We start from the raw sequence: 12,652 nt of genomic DNA, 5'->3' as shown, positions 1-12,652 counted from the left end.
ATGGCTTTCATGTCCTTCCTACAATGTACACAGTGCTCTAGCTGTGTTGCCTTGTACAGATCCCTCATGGGTCTTCTTTCTTCTCGTATTATACAACCCCATTTATAAAACCTAAAATGCTATTGGCCTTTTTTTAAATGGTTTTTATCTGTCTGATTTCACACTCTCGATGAATTATGTACTTAAATCTCCAGGTCTCTTTTGTTTGTACACACTTTTCTCAATCTTCCCATTGACTGCACGCCTCCCACTCCTCGTATTCCCTTCCCAAAATTCATCACATCACACGTCTCCCCATTAAATTAAACCTGCCACTCCTCTGGCTACCCCACCCTTCTGCCTGTGTTACCCTGTGTGGTCAGTTAATTGGGGGGAAAAGTAGGCAATGGGATTAGGTTTCGATTGTTCTAGAAAGGAGCTGGCACAGAAACCATGACACGAATGGCCCACTTCTATGCTGTTAACGTCTGTGGTTCTATTGCGTCCATGTCCAAATCACCTATACACACCGAGAGCAAAAGTGGACTCAGCAGTGACCCTCCTACAATACAGCATAACCCAGTGGGACTGGCGCTTTATTTTGTACCCCTCAACCAACTTTCTACCGGTGCTGCTACATTTCCACTTATGTTATTGATTGGTAGGTTCCGTAGGTCCGGTGACACTGGAAAGTTCGACACTTCAACAATTAACCTGTCTTTTTTGCGCGCAAGTGCTGACACACCTGTGTATTTCCGGTGTTTCTGATTTCACTTAAAATTTCCAGCGTTCGCACTTTGCTTTTCCCCTTTTTATTTGGCGCGTTGGCGGAGTTTGCTCGCAATTCGTTTCAACACGATTTAGATGAGCTTATATCAAGTTCATGTTTCGGGGAATTGACTACTTTGAAGGTCACTCGATTTTAAGAAAGGAATTTTGAAACATTGCATTGAAGTTACGTTACAGGAAATCTGTGGAACTCTCTGTGAATACCGGGGAGGTTATCGAACTTGTTCTGAACAATTCGAATTGAATTCTGAATCACAGTCCTCCGGCAGTGTTTTCCATTTGCTGACTGCGTGTTTTTTCAACTCTATTGAAACATGGTTTCTAATCTGCGGAGGTCAACTGGAAGTTTTCATTCACCTTGACTGTCCTTGTGATTTCTAAGTAACTATTCCGGCACACAATTGGAATTTGAAAAATGCGGCTGGTGGTAACATTCTGTTACTTTATCTCAACGCCGAACACTCTGGCCAAGCTAACTGGATCGATGAGTCAATCTCTGTTACCATACATGTCTGTAGCGAGCTCTGCCTATGACTTTTCAAACAACACAGAATCAGGGCTCCCTAGTGGCTAGGTTGGTCAATGCGAAACTGGCCATATTGAGCAGAAAGGCCCTAGTTTCTAGGCATGCTCAGTGCTCGGTTAGTTGATCTCAAGTGAGGCAACAGTTGGGACTACAAGTTACCCCCCAGAGGTCCTGGAGGTGGAAGGGTTTCCCGCGTCGATTCATTGTCTCCAGGTGAGGACAGGATCGATCTGGGCCCGCGATTCCTGCCCCCTTCCCGCACACGCGCACACCACCATCCAACAGGTTGCCCAGACTCGACTCCCAGTCTCAGACACGAAGAGCAGTTACTTGGCTCAGGGGGCCAGGGCCACACTCTTCTGTGGAACCGCCTCGTGAGACGAGTCGGCGCTTTTGGGAGAGGAGGGAGTAACACAGTGGGGAGGTGAAAACGGAATATCTTCTCCAGTGACCAATCCGAGCAGTCCGAGAAGTTCCCTTCAACAGAAAACAGATTCCCATTTCGAAAAGAATCTTTAGGAACCCTCTCACGCGCACTTTCTAAAGAGCTCAAACCTTTTAAGGAACTGTGCACTTGGCTGGTGTGGGTTGTCACTGGAGTTTATATTCTGCAAACCTTCATTGAGTGGAGGTTACTGCTGAACAGTTGGGTGTCACCAGAGAGTTCCAGTCATTTCTATTCAGTCAAATCATGAATAGAAGTGGCGGTTCTTCTATCATCACGACATTGTATGAAAACACGGGGGGTAAATTTTCATTTATACCAACTGGGCAGAGCACAGAATGGAAACTCTAGCGGGGACGTTGGCACTGCCCTTTCAGAGCATGCCTGATGTTTATTGTATTAAGGTAAATTCAGGTGGCTTCCGTTACTGGCATGCAATCTTGCTCGCTACATTCTCCATTCTGCCCAGGAGATGTTTAACGTCCAGTCAACAAAGACGAAAAACCTAACCACAATTGTTGGTGACATCCTATTTTGCTGTCAACTTTTGGTGCTTTTTCTTTAATGAAGAGGCTATACTAAAAGCTGCCGGAAAGTTTGACTTGCATCAAAACCTCAAGAATCAAATCCCTATTCCCCCGCAATGTTCAACCCCTCTTGAAAAAGCTGATTTGTGCCGGGGTCTGGTTTAGCAGGCCCGCTGTGTTCGGGTACCTCGGCCAAGTGAACGCACATCACATGCGAGTCATACGAGTCATTCAACGGGTTAACGGGACGCGGTCATCCGGGCCGAGCCCCAACTTGTCCTCAACCGACTTCCACGTGTACAATTTCCAGCACATGTCATCGGACAGAAGTCAGGAGCGCCAAACTTGGGCTGATTTAATCACTTCCTCGCTCAGGGTCTTTGAGGTTAATTGCAGCATCCCTACTGTTTCCTGGCTCAGGTCACTCCCCGCAACATAAGTCAGAGGGCAAACGTGTCTCCAATAGGATAGAGCGTTTACCCGGTACACATGGGAAAAAATGATCAAGTAACCATCACAATGGAATGAAGGGGCAGCTGCAACAACATGCAAGGAGTTCGACACCATCCAGGACAAAGCAGCTGGTTTGATTGGCACCTCATCCACTCTCTCCACCACCGGCGCACCGTGGCTGCAGTGTGCACTATCTACAGGATGCACCGCCGCAACTCGCCAACCCTTCTTCGACAGCACCTCCCAAACGCACGGCTTCCAGCGCCTAGAAGGACAAGGGCAGCAGGTGCACGGGAACACCATCGCCCCCAAGTCCCCCTCCGAGTCACACACACCATTCGGAATTGGAAATATATCGCAGTTCCTTCCTTGCAGCTGGGTCAAAATCCTGGAACTCCCTACCTAACAGCATTGTAGGGTTACTTTCATCACACCGGACTGCAGCGGTTCAAGAAGGCGGCTCACCACCACCTCCTCAAAGGGCAACTAGGGATTGCCAATAAATGCTGGCCTCGCCAGCGAGGCCCAAATCCGCAAGAATGATTTTTTAAAAATCTAAATGAAAGGATGAAGTTATAATCTGACTTTAGTTCAGTTGGAATGGAGGAGGCATTGGGACTGATGCATATGGACCCCCCAATCTGCTAAACTCCCCGTTGCGAATTTCCTCAGGGGGTTCTTTCCCTCGCAGACAGATCGTCAGAACCCATGTTTACCTGGTCTACCAGGAGTCTCCGCCGAAGTTACGACGGTTGATCGAGAGACCTCCCCCACCCCGAGGATATTCCTGGTGTGGGCGCAGCTATGCTGTAGCTGCCCATCTGCTTTCATTTGAAACGGCCATTTCAATCGCAACAACTTGGAATGTTGCGTTAAGCTTTATCCCAGCTGTCCCATTTGGGAGCATTTTCATGGAACAGGTTTGCCATTTGGCCAGAAATAGTCGTGGGTTTCTGGGTGGGGGGGGGGGGGCTTCCGCTTGTCCGCCGTAACTTCGCCGGAAGAGCGCGGAAATCTGTCAAACGTCATTTACAATTTCCCCCTGAGTTTCTGCTGCCTCATCCGCCGAAGTTACGGCGGACACGCAGTGGGGGGGAGGGGGGGGAGACTCCTGCGGACAGTCACCCGCTAATGACTAGAAAGGTTCCCATCCCACAATCGGCGGCAGAGAATGTCCGCGGTGGCCTGGCAGTCAGGTCAACCTGCCCTCTCCAACACTTGTGTAATTTACCGCGTAACCGATCAAAATGACACCCGGTGATTTAGTTTTGACAGCGACGCTTTAGAAAACATCGCGGGCAGTAAATTTACAGCCTGGGAATAACGCGACCGCAAAGAAAGCACCAATCCCATGAGGGAAGCTTGGAGGTTTAACAGAAGCGCCTGCGGACAAGTGATGGTGCTGCCAATCACCCCGCGGGAAGGGGGAGATTGTTACGGTGGGGGTAGTTACTCTCTGCCGTGTAAATGGTTAAACTATTACAATAATTTGATTTTCAGTGCTGAAACCCTGCCCCCTAGAGATATCAGTAAGACAATGTCCGGATACCGGAGGAGCTAAAAGATACAAAAATAAAGGCGAACATCTAAATGAACCAGTTTATTATTGTCTGAATGTCAAAAATAAACTCCCGGACCTACAATTGAGATTGTTTTGTGACATATTTTGTTAATTGAATTTCAGGACAGTAAGACCATTGGCGGCTGCCGCTGGACTGTGCTCCCTCGGTACTGTTTTGTTATTGGGATTGTAACACGCGGAAATAAGGGAGCAAGGGGAAGCTGAACGGATTCAAGCGGGCACTTTACGGTAAATGGCCTTCAAACCGTTAGCTTGTCAGCGGCTCTGGGTTTCTTTCGCCACCTCTCACGCCGGGACTGAAGAAAGGGTTTCGCAGTGAGAGAGTGGAGATGGGACATGTTGGGGGTGATTTTGACCCCCAAGAAAGGGTGGGTCGGGGGCGGGTGGGAGTTGAAAACAGTTGTTTTTTTGGGGGGACTTTGCGTTCCCAGTGGGAAGTCTGGAATTTTACGCGCCCAGGTTGAATCCAGAAATAAAGCCGGGTTGCGGGCGCGACCCAAAAAACAACTCTTTTCAACTCCCACCCGCCCCCAACCCACCTCTTCTTGGGGGTTAAAATCACCCGTTATCCGCATTGTAAAATGACACCTGTTCGCCCTCATAGTCCAGGGGCAAGCCGGAGGTTTAGTTTTGTCGGGTAGAAGACAAGGGACCAGAGAGATATTCACTTCCGGTTGTCAGTCCAGAATTGAGTCAGATTCGTGTTCTCTTTTCCCGGCCACACTTCGCGTCCCACTCAAGCCTCGCTCCACCTCCCAGCAATGCTTCCCTGTTGTGATTCCTAAAGATCCCAAGGTATTGACACATTAATGAAAGCTCTCCTGGTTGCCCGGAAGCTTCTGCAACGTGTCCGCACGCCTCACGCGGGTCAGGACCTCCGCCAAGAGCAGCTCACGATGCGCCATGTCTGCGTTCAGAGTCAGAGAGGCTGCTACTGGAGGAAAGTTCATAGTATCATAGAAGGTACAGCACGGGAGGAGGCCATTCGGCCCATCGTGCTTGTGCTGGCTCTTTGAAAGAGCTGTCCAATTAGTCCCACTCCCCTGCTCTTTCCCCATAACCCTGTGATCTTTTCCCTTCAAGTATTTATCCAATTCTTTTGAAAGTTATTATTGAATCTGCTTCCACCGCCCTTTCGGGCAGCGCATTCCAGATCATCACAACTCGCTCTTTCCTCATCTCCCCTCTGGCTCTTTTGCCAATTACCTTAAATCTGTGTCCTTTGGTTACCGACCCTTCTGCCACTGGAAACAGTTTCTCCTTATTTACTCTATCAAAACCCTTCATGATTTTGAACACCTCGATCAAATCCCCCCTTAACCTTCTCTGCTCTAAGGAGAACAATCCCAGCTTCTCCAGTCTCTCCACATAACTGAAGACCCTCATCCCTGGTACCATTCTAGTAAATCTCCTCTGCACTCGCTCTAAGGCCTTGACATCCTTCCTAAAGTGTGGTGCCCAGAATTGGACACAATACTCCAGCTGGGGCCTAACCAGTGATTTATAAAGGTTTAGCATAACTTCCTTGCTTTTGTACTCCATGCCTCTATTAATAAAGCCCAGGATCGCATACGCTTTTTTAACAGCCTTATTGACTTGTTCTGCCATCTTCAAAGATTTGTGTACACACATCCCCAGGTCTCTCTGTCCCTGCACCCTCTTTAAAATTGTACCATTTAGTTTATATTGCCTCTCCTCATTTTCCACCAAAATGTATCACTTCGCACTTCTCTGCGTTAAATTCCATCTGCCATGTGTCTGCCCATTCATCAGTCTGTCTCTGTCCTCCTGAAGTCTGTTACTATCCTCCTCATTGTTAACTAAATTTCTGAGTTTCGTGTCATCTGCAAACTTTGAAATTATACCCTGTATACCCAAGTCCAGGCCATTAAATATATCAAAAAGAGCAGTGGTCCTAATACAGACCCCTGGGGAACACCACTGTGTACTTCCCTCCAGTCTAAAAAACAACCGTTCACCACTACTCTCTGCTTTCTGTCCCTTAGCCAATGTTGTATCCACACTGCCACTGTCCCTTTAATCCCATAGGCTTTAATTTTGCTAACAACTCTATTATGTGGGACTTTATCAAATGCCTTGAACTGCACCCTAATGGAAAACATGTTCTCTTGCATATATGTAAGTTACAGAAAAAACATGATTTAGTTTATTAATGTAATCGATCTATCATCTGTCTATCAATCATTTGTCTGTCTGTTTATTTATTTAACGCTACATCTTAGGCCCTGTTGTTAGGAATCGTTTCTGTTCGATTAACACCGGAATGCCACGCTTTTGTTCAGTACAGAACACCCTCAAATTTGAAAAATGGGGAACAACAGATCAAAAGCAAAATTGAATTAAGTCAATTCCTTTTAAAGCATACTTGATGTTTCCTTTTTCATAAGAAACAATGAAACGTCTAAAGGCATTTTAGATCGGGGCATGTGTATGACTTGACCCCCCGATGAAGAGTGAGGCAGGGTCGGCGATATTATGTAAGGGTCAGCACACAGCGTGAGATCAGTACGCGGTGCAACCGACGTGAAATTTGCATTTCAAGCGAAATTTCAAATTAGGGTCTTGGTAGCTTTTCGGAGACTGGAAGAAAATGGTGAATAAAATCTTCCGCAGACAGAAGAAAATCGGGGCGAGACATATATGAACATGTTTTCCATCGGGGAGCAGTTAAAGGATCAGCCTTGAGCCATTAACTTTGGAACGTGGCGGATGAGAGGCTGGAAGATGCCAGGTCCGCCTCGCATTAAAGTGTGTGACGATCCCGGGCCCGGCTGTTACCGATGAGAGCCCGGCAGGAGTGGCCTCTCCAATGACTCGAACTCCCAACCTCAACCCTCGCCCTCCCCCACTGCCTGCTGGCCCCCCGCAAGGCCGCCAACTCCTTTCATCAAGACAATAAAATAGAGGGACATTTATCGAAACTCTTCTGCAGAGAGAGGAATTTCATACTAAACTTGGGGCGTCAGTAAAAAGAATCATGTGCCGCCGGTTAAAAAGAGCAACGTAAAGGCGGGCATTTATTTGGAGTCACTTCCGCTCTGCCGCGGTGACTTTCACCAGAAGTGCAGCTGAAACCCCAGTTTATGCGCCCAGAGTTCCGCCGCACTTCCCGCGAAATTACGACGAAAGAGTGGGATAGCTCCGAGGAAATTCCGGTCGCGAATTCCTTAACTGGGCTGCTGCTGTCCATCATTTCATTCCAGGCCGTATACTGTAAAGGTCTCCTGAAGACCGACTACTTTCAGCTCCGTAATAAGCCCGTCTCCGCCTCTGCCTCAGCCCATCTGCTGCTGAAACCCTCATCCGTGTCTTTGTTACCCTCTGACTCCACTATTCCAATGCTCTCCTGGCCGGCCTCCCATCTTCCACCCTCCTTAAACTTGAGCTCATCCAAAACTCTGCTGCCCCCGTATCCTAACTCGCACCAAGTCCCGTTCTCCCATCACCCACTGTGCTCGCTGACCGACATTGGCTCCCGGTGCGATTTTATAATGTTCATCCTGGTTTTCAAATCCCTCCCTATCTCTGTAACCTCCTCCAGCCCTACAACCCTCCGAGATCTCCACGCCCCTCCAATTCTGGCCTCTTGCGCATCTCCGATTTTAATCGCTCCACCATTGGCGGCCGTGCCTTCAGCTGCCGGGGCCCTAAGCTCTGGAATTCCCTCCCTAAACCTCTCCGCCTCTCTACCTCTCTCACCTCCTTTAAGATGCTCCTTAAAACCTACCTCTTTCACCAAACAGGTGTCCTAATATCCCCTTACGTGGCTGGGTGTCAAATTGTTTCTGATTTACCCTCCTGTGAAGCGTCTTGGGACTTTTTACCATGTTCAAGGCGCTATATAAATGCAAGTTGTTGTTGTATTAAAGTACCATTTCGATTTCATCACATCTCCCATCCTCTGAAATCGTTCAGCCAAGATGCACAGAAAACTCAATTTTCTCAGTTTCTTCTCCATTTACGGTAATAATGGAAGAACTCTTTTCTAGGCTCTATTTATTTTTTGTTTAGGCTGCTTGGTTGTTCCATTCATTCTCTTTGTCAGTACCTGGAAATCTGCCCCACTTTCATTCATGGTCATCAGCAAATCTTAAACTGGTTACAGAACGGCCTCCACCAAACGGTACTGGGCCCAGTGACTGTAATGGGATATGGTGGTCTGCACATCTGGGCGGAATGGGCGATGGCGGGTTCCAGACGGCTCTACTCTGTCCGAGAGCAGTGAGACCGAGAGGGAGAGGGAGACAATGTACTGTATCTGTAACCGGTAATGACTGTAATGCAATGAGGCACCCTCGGGTGCCATGAACTGTATTTAAAATGTATGGTGCCTAACTATTGATTGTACTGGACCGTTGATTGTACTGTATGTACTGTAGCAAATTGTATGACCTGTATTGTATTGTTTGAAGCGTGACTTGAATTGCATTGTATGTACTTTTACAAATGTTATGAATAAAGTTAATTTTGAAATATTTAAAAAACCGAGAGGGAGACGACGAAGACATCGGTTAGACTGTATGGAGGTTTATCTTTTGTTTTCGAGGGGCAATGGGTGAGTTGGCGAGTAGCAGTTCACCGTTAGGCAATCAATACATCTCCCATCGGACAGAAAGGAGCGGGTGGTAGTTCCATTCATTTATGGCCTCTGATTGATATCACAGCGAAATTCAGCGGCCTCCTCCTAGGCTTAGTTTTATGGAAGACCAGTGGAAGAATTCATCTTTTAAATCGGTGTTTCTTGCTGCGAGGTGCATCTGCACTGAGATAATCGATGTATCTTTACTGTGAGCAGTTCTGGGCACCGCACCTTCAGAAGGACATATTGGCCTTGGAGGGAGTGCAGCGTAGGTTTACTAGAATGATATCCGGACTTCAAGGGTTAAGTTACGAGGAGAGATTACACAAATTGGGGTTGTATTCTCTAGAGTTTCGAAGGTTAAGGGGTGATCTGATCGAAGTTTATAGGATATTAAGGGGAACAGATATGGTGGATAGAGAGAAACTATTTCCGCTGGTTAGGGATTTTAGGAGTCGGGGGCACAGTCTAAAAATTAGAGCCAGACCTTTCAGGAGCGAGATTAGAAAACGTTTCTACACACAAAGGATGCTAGAAGTTTGGAACTCTCTTCTGCAAACGGCAATTGATACTAGCTCAATTGCTAAATTTAAATCTGAGATAGATAGCTTTTTGGCAACCAAAGGTATTAAGGGATATGGGCCAAAGGCAGGTATATGGGGCCTGATTTTAGCAGGCCTGCGGGTTTCCGGCGGGTTGGGTTTCGGGTGCGTGGCCTCCGCGCCCGGTGAAATTAGTGGGTTGCCCGCGCGATCGTAGCAGGCAATCCACTAATGGGATTCAATTACCTGCTCCTCCGGGGTCCGCGCTGCTGGTCTGCGCGTCGGGCGGGCTGCGCATGCGCAGTACGATCTAAACATAAGAACATAAGAACATAAGAAATAGGAGCAGGAGTAGGCCAATCGGCCCCTCGAGCCTGCTCCGCCATTCAATAAGATCATGGCTGATCTGATCCTAATCTCAAATCTAAATTCATGTCCAATTTCCTGCCTGCTCCCCGTAACCCCTAATTCCCTTTACTTCTAGGAAACTGTTGATTTCTGTTTTAAATTTATTTAATGATGTAGCTTCCACAGCTTCCTGGGGCAGCAAATTCCACAGACCCACCACCCTCTGAGTGAAGAAGTTTCTCCTCATCTCAGTTTTGAAAGAGCAGCCCCTTATTCTAAGATTATGCCCCCTAGTTCTAGTTTCACCCATCCTTGGGAACATCCTTACCGCATCCACCCGATCAAACCCCTTCACAATCTTATATGTTTCAATAAGATCGCCTCTCATTCTTCTGAACTCCAATGAGTAGAGTCCCAATCTACTCAACCTCTCCTCATATGTCCGCCCCCTCATCCCCGGGATTAACCGAGTGAACCTTCTTTGTACTGCCTCGAGAGCAAGTATGTATTTTCTTAAGTATGGACACCAAAACTGTATGCAGTATTCCAGGTGCGGTCTCACCAATACCTTATATAACTGCAGCAATACCTCCCTGTTTTTATATTCTATCCCCCTAGCAATAAAAGCCAACATTCCGTTGGCCTTCTTGATCACCTGCTGCACCTGCATACTAACCTTTTGATTTTCTTGCACTCGGACCCCCAGATCCCTTTGTACTGCAGTACTTTCCAGTTTCTCGCCATTAAGATAATAACTTGCTCTCCGATTTTTCCTGCCAAAGTGCATAACCTCACATTTTCCAATATTGTATTGCATCTGCCAAATCTCCGCCCACTCACCCAGCCTGTCTATATCCCCTTGTAGGATTTTTATGTCCTCCTCACTCTCTACTTTCCCTCCCATCTTTGTGTCATCTGCAAACTTTGATATGTTACACTCGGTCCCCTCCTCCAAATCGTTAATATAGATTGTAAAGAGTTGGGGACCCAGCACCGACCCCTGCGGAACACCACTGGCTACTGGTTGCCAGTCCGAGAATGTACCATTTATCCCAACTCTCTGCTTCCTGTCAGATAACCAATCCTCCACCCATGCCAGAATATTACCCCCAATCCAGTGATTCTTTATCTTGAGCAATAATCTTTTATGTGGCACCTTGTCGAATGCCTTCTGGAAGTCTAAATACACTACGTCCACTGGTTCCCCTTTATCCACCCTGTACGTTATATCCTCAAAGAACTCAAGCAAATTTGTCAGACATGACTTCCCCTTCGTAAAGCCATGCTGACTTTGTCCTATTAAATTATGTTTATCCAAATGTTCCGCTACTGTCTCCTTAATAATAGACTCCAAAATTTTACCCACCACAGATGTTAGGCTAACTGGTCTATAATTTCCAGCCTTCTGCCTACTACCCTTTTTAAATAAGGGTGTTACATTAGCAGTTTTCCAATCTGCCGGGACCTTTGCCGAGTCCAGAGAATTTTGGAAAATTATCACCAAAGCATCCACAATCCCTACTGCCACTTCCCTCAAGACCCTAGGATGTCAGCCATCAGGTCCAGGGGATTTATCCGCCTTGAGTCCCATTAATTTACTGAGTACCAATTCCTTAGTAATTTTAATCGTATTTAGCTCCTCCCCCCCTAGAGCCCCCTGTTTGTCCAGTGTTGGGATATTCTTCGTGTCCTCTACCCTAAAGACTGAAACAAAATATTTGTTCAGCATTTTTGCCATCTCCATGTTTCCCACCATTAATTTCCCGGTCTCATCCTCTAAGGGACCTACGTTTGCCTTAGCCACCCTTTTTCTTTTTATATAACTGTAGAAACTCTTGCTATCTGTTTTTATATTTTTTGCTAATTTCTTTTCATAATCTATCTTCCCTTTCTTAATCAATCCTTTAGTTACTTTTTGCTGTCCTTTGAAGACTTCCCAATCTTCTATCCTCCCACTAAGTTTGGCTACCTTATATGTCCTTGTTTTTAGTCGGATACGATCCTTAATTTCTTTACTTAGCCACGGATGGCTGTCATTTCTTTTACACCCTTTTTTCCTCAGTGGAATATATATTTTTTGAAAGTTGTAAAATAACTCCTTAAATGAACACCACTGTTCATGTACCGTCTTACCCTTTAAACTATTTTCCCAGTCCACTTTAATCAATTCCGCTCTCATACCATCATAGTCTCCTTTATTCAAGCTCAGTAAGCTTGTTTGAGAACCAACCTTCTCACCCTCTAATTGGATATGGAATGTAACCATGTTATGGTCACTCATTCCAAGGGGATCCTTAACTAGGACATTATTAATTAATCCTGGCTCATTACACAGGACCAGGTCCAAGGTTGCTTTCCCCCTTGTAGGATCAGTTACATACTGCTCAAGAAATCCATCCCTAATACACTCAATAAACTCTTCCTCAAGGCTGCCCTGCCCAATTTGATTTGTCCAGTTAATATGATAGTTAAAATCCCCCATAATTATAGCTGTTCCCTTATTACATGCCCCGACTATTTCCTGATTAATACTTCTTCCAGCAGAGTTGCAACTATTAGGAGGCCTATATACTACGCCCACTAATGTTTTTTGCCCCTTATTATTCCTTATCTCTACCCAAACTGTTTCATTATCCTGATCCTTTGTCCCAATATCTTTTCTCTGTATTACAGTGATTCCTTCCTTTATTAACATAGCCACCCCACCTCCCCTTCCTTCCTGCCTGTCCTTCCTGATTGTTAAATACCCTGGCATATTTAATTCCCAGTCGTTGTCACCCTGCAGCCATGTTTCTGTAATGGCCACAAGATCATACCCATACGTAGTTATTTGTGCCGTTAACTCGTCCATTTTGTTACGA

Source organism: Heptranchias perlo, chromosome 39 (assembly GCF_035084215.1).
Source record: "Heptranchias perlo isolate sHepPer1 chromosome 39, sHepPer1.hap1, whole genome shotgun sequence".
Taxonomy (NCBI): Eukaryota; Metazoa; Chordata; class Chondrichthyes; order Hexanchiformes; family Hexanchidae; genus Heptranchias; species Heptranchias perlo.
This window is presented reverse-complemented; position numbering follows the sequence as displayed.